The sequence below is a fragment of the Gracilinanus agilis genome, chromosome 3 (assembly GCF_016433145.1).
Source record: "Gracilinanus agilis isolate LMUSP501 chromosome 3, AgileGrace, whole genome shotgun sequence".
Taxonomy (NCBI): Eukaryota; Metazoa; Chordata; class Mammalia; order Didelphimorphia; family Didelphidae; genus Gracilinanus; species Gracilinanus agilis.
In genome coordinates this window covers 164164160-164174674 of record NC_058132.1, presented here as the reverse complement: position 1 = coordinate 164174674, position 10515 = coordinate 164164160, and positions in this window count along the sequence as shown.

Genomic DNA, 10515 nt, shown 5'->3' with positions numbered 1-10515 from the left:
GTATTGGCTGATTATTTGTTTTAAGATTTAATTTTGTTTTTTAAGTTTGCATATTGATCTAATCTAATATATTTTGTTATACAATGTCACTTTAAGTTACTCTGTTTTGGGTATTAGCTATGTGTTCTGTTACACTGTTTTTATTTGCACAATCCTACTTTCTTTATTTGTACTATCTTATACCTGGAGTGGAGATAATGTCACTGATTGTGAACTATATATTCTTGATTAAAAAATTATTATTGTTTTTCCTTGTATGTGCAATAGGATATTTGAATTTTCTTTCCTTTCTCATTTTTGTACTTGAAGCACATATTTCTAGTATTAATGGTTTTTTTGATTTTGTTCTAATATAAGTTTACAATATCCATTATCTCTAATAGTAATGCAAACCCAAATGCTTTAGACTATGGGAATTTGCCATTGATTGTTAAATATTATAGGACTTTGATTAATGATTATATCTGATTCTAGGAGAAGGGATCACAAAAAAGCCATTATACAGTGCCAAGAAGTACAAGGTCAAGAAGACCAACTAATCCTGATGGGATTGATAAGAATCTGCACTAAGACAGAGGACTTGTTTTGGGGTTTGAGGAAGAGGCTATTTGACAATGTCAGACACAGGATTTCCTCGTGCCAGGTTCAGACAAAATACCTCAGTTTGGCTATAATTTCTGACTCCCCTATTCCTGAAAGTAAAGGTAAAATCAGATCAGGGATTGATATTTCCAATTTGCTGCAAAAATCTAGTCCCTTTTCTGACTTCATAATGTAGCAATTTTCTGGCTGCTGATTGGGTAAGTGCATATTGCTGCAATGGTCCTACAGGCTTGTGGGACATAAATCACTTTATTGGGCCCTGATTCTAGGACCTGTTGTGGGTTTATTCTTGTTTACTCAGAATTTTTATATACTATTTAATTTTGATTTTTTCCTTCTATTTGTTTTTTTATTTTTATTTTTTTAAACTTCCTTTTAACAATTGATTCACATACCTCATAACTCAGCCAAATATCTCAGGGTGATCCATGTGTTTTTCAACACCCTCCTCAGGGGGATTTTGTAATTATTATAAATTCTAGATTTATAAATTTTTTTTTGTTTGAGAGTAATTTTAGGATAAGAAACTTACTACCTCCCCTAATCAAGAAAGTGAATGGTTTTGGAGAAGGTGCCATGGAGATGCTTAAAGAAACCTCACACTGCACCAACAGATTCAGAATGAACTTTGGATGTAGTGAAATTGAACTGTGGGTGGTTGAACACATTTATTTTGAACATATACTCTTATGCTAAAGGGGACTGCACCCCAATTGGCTTTTTGTCAATGTGCCTAGCAATCATTAGTTTTCTCTCTTTCTTTTATTTCTCTCTTATCCCCAAATTATTGTAATTTCCTCTTAGAAAGTATAATATTGTATGTACCTCTAGTTATAGATCTTTAGAGATATAAATTGGGTATATGTACTGATGCCATGGAGAAACTAGTTAATGTAAATCTGGGAAATTTCTACATGCTCATTTCCCATGGGAATCACAGGGGAGGTTGTAATTTCTGTACCCTAGAACTCCAATTCCCAACATCCCATGTTCATTCTCACATTACATGCTGACGTAGGGAGGATATAAATTTGATGTAGCCCTGCCTCTTGTTCTCTTTTGCTGATAGCATGCTGTGGAGCTGAGGTGAGAGGAGAGGCAGGAGAACTTGCTCATGTGGTTTTAATTTTGTTAGATAATTAGTTTTTTTTACTTCTATTTCCTTTTTATTCCTTCTACTTCAATGATTATTAATAAACTCTATAAAATATAATTCTTGGAGAGTTGGACATTAATTTAAATCCTACATGCTGAGCACACTATGGCTCTCTAGTCTTTTCAGGGCAAAAAAGTGTAATGCTTGTAGCTCTTTGGTTTTCAGGGGGGACAAGATAATTGCTCCTCTCTGGTTTATGAGCTTGTATGAGCAGTTGAATCTCATTTTTCTCATCTAAGAAATGAGAAGATTGGATTAAATGGTCTGCAAGGTTCATTCCATCTCTAAATCTTATGATTATATTAAATTCCATAGGTAATCAAAGAAAAGCTTCATTTAAACTATACATGTTCTCAGGCTGCACAGGTTATCTGGTAGTGAACCTCACCTCTCTTTTTTTGGCTAACCAAATGATTTGTCACAAATGTATATAGACAAGGGAAATGCCTGAGTGGTGAGGACATCTTCCCCAAATCTCTCCAAGTGTGCATTAAAAAGAATATCTATGAAGTATGTGGTGCTGAGCCTAGGGCTGAAAACTCTCAGAAGGCAATTCTTGCTTGACCAGCTGATGAAGATAAAGGTGTTTGGTTCTGGAGGTTAAGTGGTAGAAAGAGAGGTTAAGTGGTAGAAAGAGAGGGGTACCAACCTTGATGATGCTTCCAAGGAAGCTGGGGCCCAGTAGCAAGCCATATAACATCTCTATGTGTGAAAAGATGTATTTCCCAGTTTAATTTTCTAGGCCTTTGTTATCTCATCTGCAAAATGAGGAAGTTGGATTAGATCTGTGTTGGTGAACCTATGGCATGAGTGCTGGAGGGGGCCTCTCCCTTCCCCCTCTCCATACTCACCTGAGGACATTTCTCCCATCACCTGCCCTTCTGCCCAAATTTATAAGTGGAAGTCTTCTATTAAGTTCTAATTTATTACAATTGTCCTAATACGGAAGCACACACATTCAGATTTACTTTCAGGACCATATTAAAACAAATTAAATTTGGGTTTTGTAACTACTAATGGTAACATTTCTCAAAAATTTCTGGCAGCACTTCAAGATTGAGAATTTTTTCCCTCAACTATATGCCCCTGGGAATGTCACTTAATCCCAACTGTCGCCATTACCAAGCTTCTGCCTTGGAGCTGTAAGGGTTAAAAAGGGGTTTTATGGGTTCAGTATATTAAAAGATGGTTGCCAGAGGATCAAACTATTATCAATCCTCAATTAAGAATAATCCCAAGTCAAAATTGACTTTTATCGTGATTTATTTACAATTAGGAAGGTTGAAGGTAGGGAAATTGAGAGAGAGAAAGTAAGGAAATAAGAATATCCTACTAATTAATCCAGGTAGATCTTAATTAACCCTCAGCCGAGAGTTAGAGGGCCAGAGGCCTGGAGGTGAATGGAGCAAACTTCATTCACAGAGTCTACTAAAAGAAGTTTCTTAAGAGAAATTCAGGAAGATTCTGTCAGTCTTTAAACTCACCATGTGGAATTCAAAGAACATATTTAAAGCAGTCTCACCAGGGTCTCAGCATTCCAACACTCCTCCATGAACTAGAAGAGGTCCTTCACCAGAAGCTCTCTTCCACCAAAAATCTCAGCTGACTGAGGACCTTCTCCTTTTAAAGGGGTCATTTATGCATCACTTCCTGTGCCTCCCTCCTAAATTGCATGTCCAATCACAATAGATGATTCTCATAGTACTGCCTAGGGGGCCAGTCAGTTGATTCTGATTCGTCACTCACTCTAGCACACGTGGGTTATGGACCTTCCAGAATTAGAGGTGTTCTCACCTTTGGTGATTAAATCTAAAGATAGGCAGTGTAGACTTAATCTAATTATCACCAATACTTAGTATTGATTCTAAGATGAAAGGTATGGGTTTAAAAAAACAAAAGAACTCATTGTTATCACAGTTGATTTTGAAAGACCCATGTTGGCATTTCTAGCTCCCTATAACTTTTTTTTTAAACCCTTAATTTTTGTGAATTGGCTCCTAGGCAGAAGAGTGGAAAGGGTAGGCAATGGCGATCAAGTGACTTGCCCAGGGTCACAGTGGCCAGACTTGAACCCAGGACCTTCTGTCTCTAAGCCTGACTCTCAATCCACTGAGCTACCCAGCTGCCCCCAACCCTATAACTTTTATATTATCCTAAGGGCAGGATTAAATCCTTGTCTCTCCTCTCTTACTCATCCAATGGGATAGGGGAGAGGCCATAGAAGGCAGCTTCCTTCTCCTATCCTCAACTTTAGAACCAGCTGCCAAATCTTATTTGAATTAATACTATAGGAAAAAAAGAAGTACATGAAGTTACCATATCCTTATTAGTCCTTTGAAACTAAAATCCTTTCTTTTCAACAAGTTTAAACTATAGTATTTTCTTCTTTTTCAAAATGGCCCTTCAGTGACTTAAAAAGCCATGCCTTTCTTATTTCTTTCATATTCTTCTCTTAACTTTTTCTTTACTTGCTTAATTCCTGTCTATATTTCAATAATATCCCAAATTATCTATAGAACTAAATTTCTTCGCAGAAAAAGTTATTTGAAACCAATGGCTTACTTCTCAAGTTACATAGTTTATTTCAACTCAGGTGACCTTTTTACTAATTTATTTATAACAACTAATTTACTAATTTATTTATAACAATGACACTCTGTTGAATTATTGCTTGATTAGTTGCAATTCTAGTATTCTCTACGAGATGAAAGCATCTTGTATCTTTCCTACTTTCCCAAAAGGGGAGAGAAAGACCTCCACTGCCCAGTCCTAGACTCAATATATTGAAAAAGTTCAAAACTTCTCATTCATTAATTCTCATTCAAAAATTCATTAAGATGTTCTTAATAAGTACAAAAACTTTTAAACTATAACATTTCAAAACATTTGCTTTTCATTAACCTTTCCTTTGCTTTACTTAGGTCTGATTTTCTAATTCCCCTCTATCAAAAGCATTTTCCCCTTAAATAACTTCCTTTTGTAGACACTCACTCACCCCTTCTCCTAATAATCACACACACTCTAAGAGAAGTGGATACAGATTGCAGAGAGACAGGTTTAGATACTATGAGGAAAATTTTCTTTATGATTAGAATCATATAAAAGTAGGATGAGTTATTTCAGTAGGTAATCTCCTTCATTGGAAGTCTTCAAGAAAATCTAGGTAACTATTGTGTGGGTGAAAGTGAAGGTAGGAAGGTAGGATGGATGGGAGAGAGGAAGGTAGAGGAAGGGAAAGGAAGAGGTAGCAGTTCCCAGCCCCAGTGGGGAAATTGATCAGAGCCCCTAATAAATGATCTGAGAGCAACTTTAGGGTTTGAATAGCTAGGTTTTATTTTAATTAGTAAGGGAAAGGTCTAAGGAAAACTAGTAGGTAGGAAGAAAGGGAAAAAGGTGCCAAGAGAGAGATCAGGGCCTCAGGGTTGAGAGAGCCCAGCCAGCCTCCAAGGTTGAGAGCAGACCCTCCTGGGTAGAGAGAGAGAGTGGAGCTCAGGGTGGAGAGAGAAAAGGCGCTAAACTTTCCCTGACACTTCCCTCAAAGGAAGTGGGAGGTGTCTGGGGAAGCTGTAGCAGAGAGAGTCCTGGGAGACATAGTCTTCCAGGGCTTACAGTAATTTCAAATGACACATTCCTCCCTGTGATCCTTTGGGAGACCAATCTCCCCAATGGATCATAACAAACATAAATAAATTTACAATTACAATAAATAAAAGGTAAATACATCAATACAAGGGGAGAAAGGTAACAATTTTTACAATATAAAGAAATCAAATGGTGCTTCTTTTACAAAAATATTCAGGGGGCAGTCCCCTTTTTTCACAACAAAATAGATACATACATAAAACAAATTCATTTAAACAAAACAGGTGAATTTAAGAAAACAAATGAATTTTAAGACACACAAATGAATTTTAAAATCAGACAAATGAATTTAAAACCCCGCAAAGTTAAAAAATTTTCACATCCAGTTGCTCTCTTAGGCTCCTGGATCATGCTTTCTCCATGTGGTCTCTACAGGCATCTCCATTTCGATTCCAGGAGGCAGTAAACTTCTTTTCTAAAACAACCCAAATTCTCCATATGAAATAAAAACACATTCCCCCCCTGAGGAGGATAGAAAGAAACAATGAAACTGCACAGGGAAAACACGGCTAAGGAGGGAGAAGGGACAGGAGAGGACGGGGTGTCAGGAGAAGGAGCAGGGGAGGGAAGGTGGCCAGGAGATGCACAAGATGAAAGAAGAGTTTTGTTACATCTGTCTCCTCTATTTCAGGAGAAATAGGACTTTCTTCTCTGGGTGTTTCAGGAACAGCCTTGTAAAATATGGAATCAGATTTTTGAATTGGATCCTCCTTTTCCAGCGTGTTATGCATAGCGTATTTGAAATTGTCCAATTGGATTCCTACTGCTGCTTGGATGTTGGCTTGCATTTTCTTATTTGTAGCCTTTTGCATCATCATATTGAAAATTAAAAAAACAAGGTTCCCTGGCAGCATCAGAAGGAGGAGGCAGAAAAGATTTTCCTGTATAGAAGCAAATATGTTGGGAGGCTTCTATTTGCTTATTTAATTAGCTAGCCTTTATTTATTCAGTTTGCTTTAATTCTAATTTTTTTGTATTTAATGGTTTGTTCTTATTTGTGTATTTATTTGTTTTTAATTATTTATTTCGTTTCAGTGGGAAAATTATTATTATTATTATTTTTAATGTATTATTATCAGTGCTGTCCTTGGTGCTGCCCTCCAATGGCAGAAAGGTAGCACTGTAAGATTAGCAGAAAAAAGGGAGGGGGGAGCACACACCGTGTTCAGTGCTGGCCTCTAGTGGCCAAGGTAGTACTGCAGCTCAGTAAGGAGAAGGGAGGGGGGAGCAGTGAAATGGATGAAAGCCGTATGAAAGCCGGGTGACAGCCATAAGGCTGATAAGCAAGGTAAGTGGGGGTTTTTAATGTTAGGGATTTTAGTATGCCTGTTAAAAGGCAAAATTGAATCTAGTGGGGGGGGGTAGAAGGTAGAGAGGGGTCTGGGTTTTCCCGTCAGCAGACTACTGGGGGCAGATCTTGCTTTCTCGCCCACTGGCAGACCCCCTGCTGGGTCTTTTGGGGCTGGCTGGGTTTTTTTCTCTAGGGTACCAGGGATTTTTTTTGCAGGCTGGTGAGGGCTTGGGACTTAGGTGATGGATTTGGATCTCCTGCCAAGGCACAGGTGCTGGGCAGGGGAAGAGTCCATTTTTGTTTTGTTTTTTTTCCTTCCCGCTGGGTTTTCCAGGGAGCCTCCCTGCTGAGTTTTACCCAGGCAGGGGTACGAGGGATTAGGGTTTGGGCTCCTGGGCTGGGGTGGGGGGGATTTAGATTTAGGAGCCCGGCAGGGGTTTAGTAGGGGAAGGGATCCCCCGCTGGGCTGGGTTTGGGTGGGAAAATTTTTTTACTTACCCTTAGGCAGTAAGGTAGTCAGGATAGTCAGCAGACTCATGCAGACAGGTTCAGATCCTTCTGGCTGGCCATAAAATGTGTAGTGAAAGTGATGGGAGGAAGGTAGGATGGTAGGACGGATGAGAGAAAGGAGAGAAGGTAGAGGAAGGGAAAGGAAGGTAGTGGTCCCAGCCTGGGCAGGGAAAATTGACCAGATCCTTCAAATGAATGATCAGAGAGCAACTTTAGGGTTTGAATAGCTAGGCTTTATTTTAATTAGAAAGGAAAAGGTCTAGGGAAAACTAGGAGGTAGGAAGAAAGGGAAAAAGGCGCCAAGAGAGAGATCAGGGTTCTCAGGATAGAGAGCCCAGCCAGCCTCCAAGGTCCAAGAGCCAAAGGCACCAAACTTTCCCTTTTATACTTTCACTGACACCTTCCCCCAAAGGAAGTGGGAGGTGTCAAGGGAAGTTGTAGCAGAGAGAGTCCTGGGAGATGTAGTCTTCCAGAGCGTACAATAATTTCAAATGACACATTATTTATTAAAAGTGTGGTAGGAGGGACTTTTGTTCAGATATAAGTTGGTTTTAGATGACCTCTGAGTTCTCCTCTCACTAAGATTTTGTGGTTTTTGTGATGTCTTGTTCTAAGAAAACTTTTATTTGTGTCTGATCTTAGTTCCATTGCATTCTTTACTTTAAAAAAGTATACATATATAATCTGTTTTTTTCCCAATGATATGTAACAATTTTTATATTCATTTTCTAAAATTTTGTGTTCTAAATTCTCCTTTTCTCTCCCATTCTTTCCTCCTCCCTAAATTGGTAAGCAGTTTGATCTAGGTTATACCTAGATTCATTGTACCATTTACAAAAGAATTTTGCTTCTATTTTCAAAGAACTGTGAGCTTGGCCTCCATGAGTGATCAGCAGAGGGTGTCATGTGTCCCACCAGGTAGGAAGAAACCCTTGAAAGGAATCAGGATCTAAGAGATAAGGGGATGGGAATGTGTTAAAGACAACAGTGAGTTTTTAAAACTGACTAGCCTGAGTGGAATGGAGACATCAAGATATCAGCTCCCATATCTATTCAAAGCAGGATCAAAATAAAGCATTCTTTAGTTTGGAGGAGAAGAGAGCAGGATGCAAAGCTCTGGAAGAGGTTCTTTCCTATATCAAAACTATCAAAAAAACACTTGAAAAGTGCTCTAAATCTCTAATAATTAGAGAAATGCAAATCAAAACAATTCTGAGGTACCACCTCATACCTAGCAGATTGGCTAAAATGATAGCAAAGGAGAGTAATGAATGTTGGAGGGGATGTGGCAAAATTGGGGCATTATTGAATTGCTGGTGGAGTTGTGAATTGATCCAACCTTTCTAGATGGCAATTTGGAACTATGCCCAAAGCGTGCTAACAGATTGCCTGCCCTTTCTGCCATGCCACTTCTGGGTTTATACTCCAAAGAGATCATAAGGAAAAAACGTGTACAAATATATTTATGGACATGCTCTTTGTGGTGGCAAAAAACTTGAAAACGAGGGTATGCCCTTCAATTGGGGAATGGCTGAACAAATTGTGGTATATGTTGGTGATGGAATACTATTGTGCTCAAAGGAATAATGAACTGGAGGAATTCCATGTGAACTGGAACAACCTCCTGGAACTGATGCAGAATGAAAGGAGCAGAACCAGAACATTGTACACAGAGACCAATACACACTGTGGTAAAATAGAATATAATGGAGTTCTCTACTAGCAGCAATGCAATGATCCAGGACAACTATGAGAGACCTATGAGAAAGAACACTACCCACATTCAGAGGAAGAACTATAGGAGTAGAAACACAGAAGAAAAACAACTGTCTGATCACATGGGTGAATGGGGATATAATTAGGGATATTGACTCAAAGTCAGCACCCTAGAGTAAATATCAATAATATGAAAATAGGTCCTGATCAATGACACATGTAAAACCCAGTGGAATTGTGTGTTGGCTAGGGAGGGGGTGGGAGAAGGGGAGGGATAGAACATGAATCCTGTAACCATGAAAAAAAGTTATAATTTAATTAATTAAAAAAAAAGAGTATTTAAAAAAAAGTTTCTTTCCGGGGTCCTGGCTCTTAAAATGACTTATTTGGGACGTTGCAGTTATCTTTGTTATTGCAGCAGATGATTTCAGTTCTCCTTTTTACCCCTGTGTAGTCCTCATCTTCACAGTTTAGCTTACATGACAGTTTTGAAAAATGATACCAACTTATACCTGAAGGGTAAAAGAAAAAGATTCAGAGATGCCGCCTTCTCCCAATAGCTCCCTGGAGTAGTAGCATGTTACCCAGAACACCTGTCTTTATAACCCAAAGGTGAACTCTGTCCTAGACTTGATCACTATAGGTGACTCCATGAATGCTTCCCTTTCAGGGAACCTAGGAGATACATGTCTACCTTTGTAATTCCCTTTGTATAGCCCTGCAGGACAGTATTTCTGGGAGACAGAAAATGAGATCAGTTTTGGGGGAAGTGTCTACTATTTCTTCATCCCTCCCTAGGCCCAAATACCTGAATTTAGAATTATAAAGAAGTTCTCTGTGGCACACTTCTGGTTGTTCCTCATCTTGCAGTGCTTCATGCCAGAGTAACAAAACCCGAGGTGGTAAACTGAACATTTATTGCATATCCTTTCTGAGTCTATCAGGCACAGAGAGAAGGGCTTTGAGACTGTGTTCCCACAGAGGACTGGATTTCATTCCAGAACATACACTATTCTTTCAACCTTGGGCCCAGAAAGAGGTTATGGGGGTAAGGCAGCCAAAGGAGAAAAAAAAAAGTTATATTCAGCTTCTGCCTTAGGGAGTCTTGTTATCCAAAGAAGGGAACTTTTACAAGAGACTAGGGCTAAGGGGGCAGCTGGGTAGCTCAGTGGATTGAGAGTCAGGTCTAGAGTCAGGAGGTCCTAGTTTCAAATCTGGCTTCAGACACTTCCCAGCTGTGTGACCCTGGGCAAGTCACTTGACCCCCATTGCCCACCCTTACCACTCTTCCACCTAGGAGCCAATACACAGAAGTTAAGGGTTTAAAAAAAAAAGAGACTAGGGCTAAGAGAGAATACCCAGGGCTTTTATAAGTTTGAGGATAAGGATGTAAATGATGAAGGAGTAAGATAGGGCCATTTGTGAGCATAGCTCTGAGCCTTTTATAAAGTGGGCACTTAAATGTTTGTTGAATATATAAGAAGATAAATGAATGGGAGCAGTTGGGTAGCTCAGTGGATTGAGAGCCAGGCCTAGAGATGGGAGGTCCTAGGTTAAAATCTGACCTCAGACACTTCCCAGCTGTGTGACCCTGGGC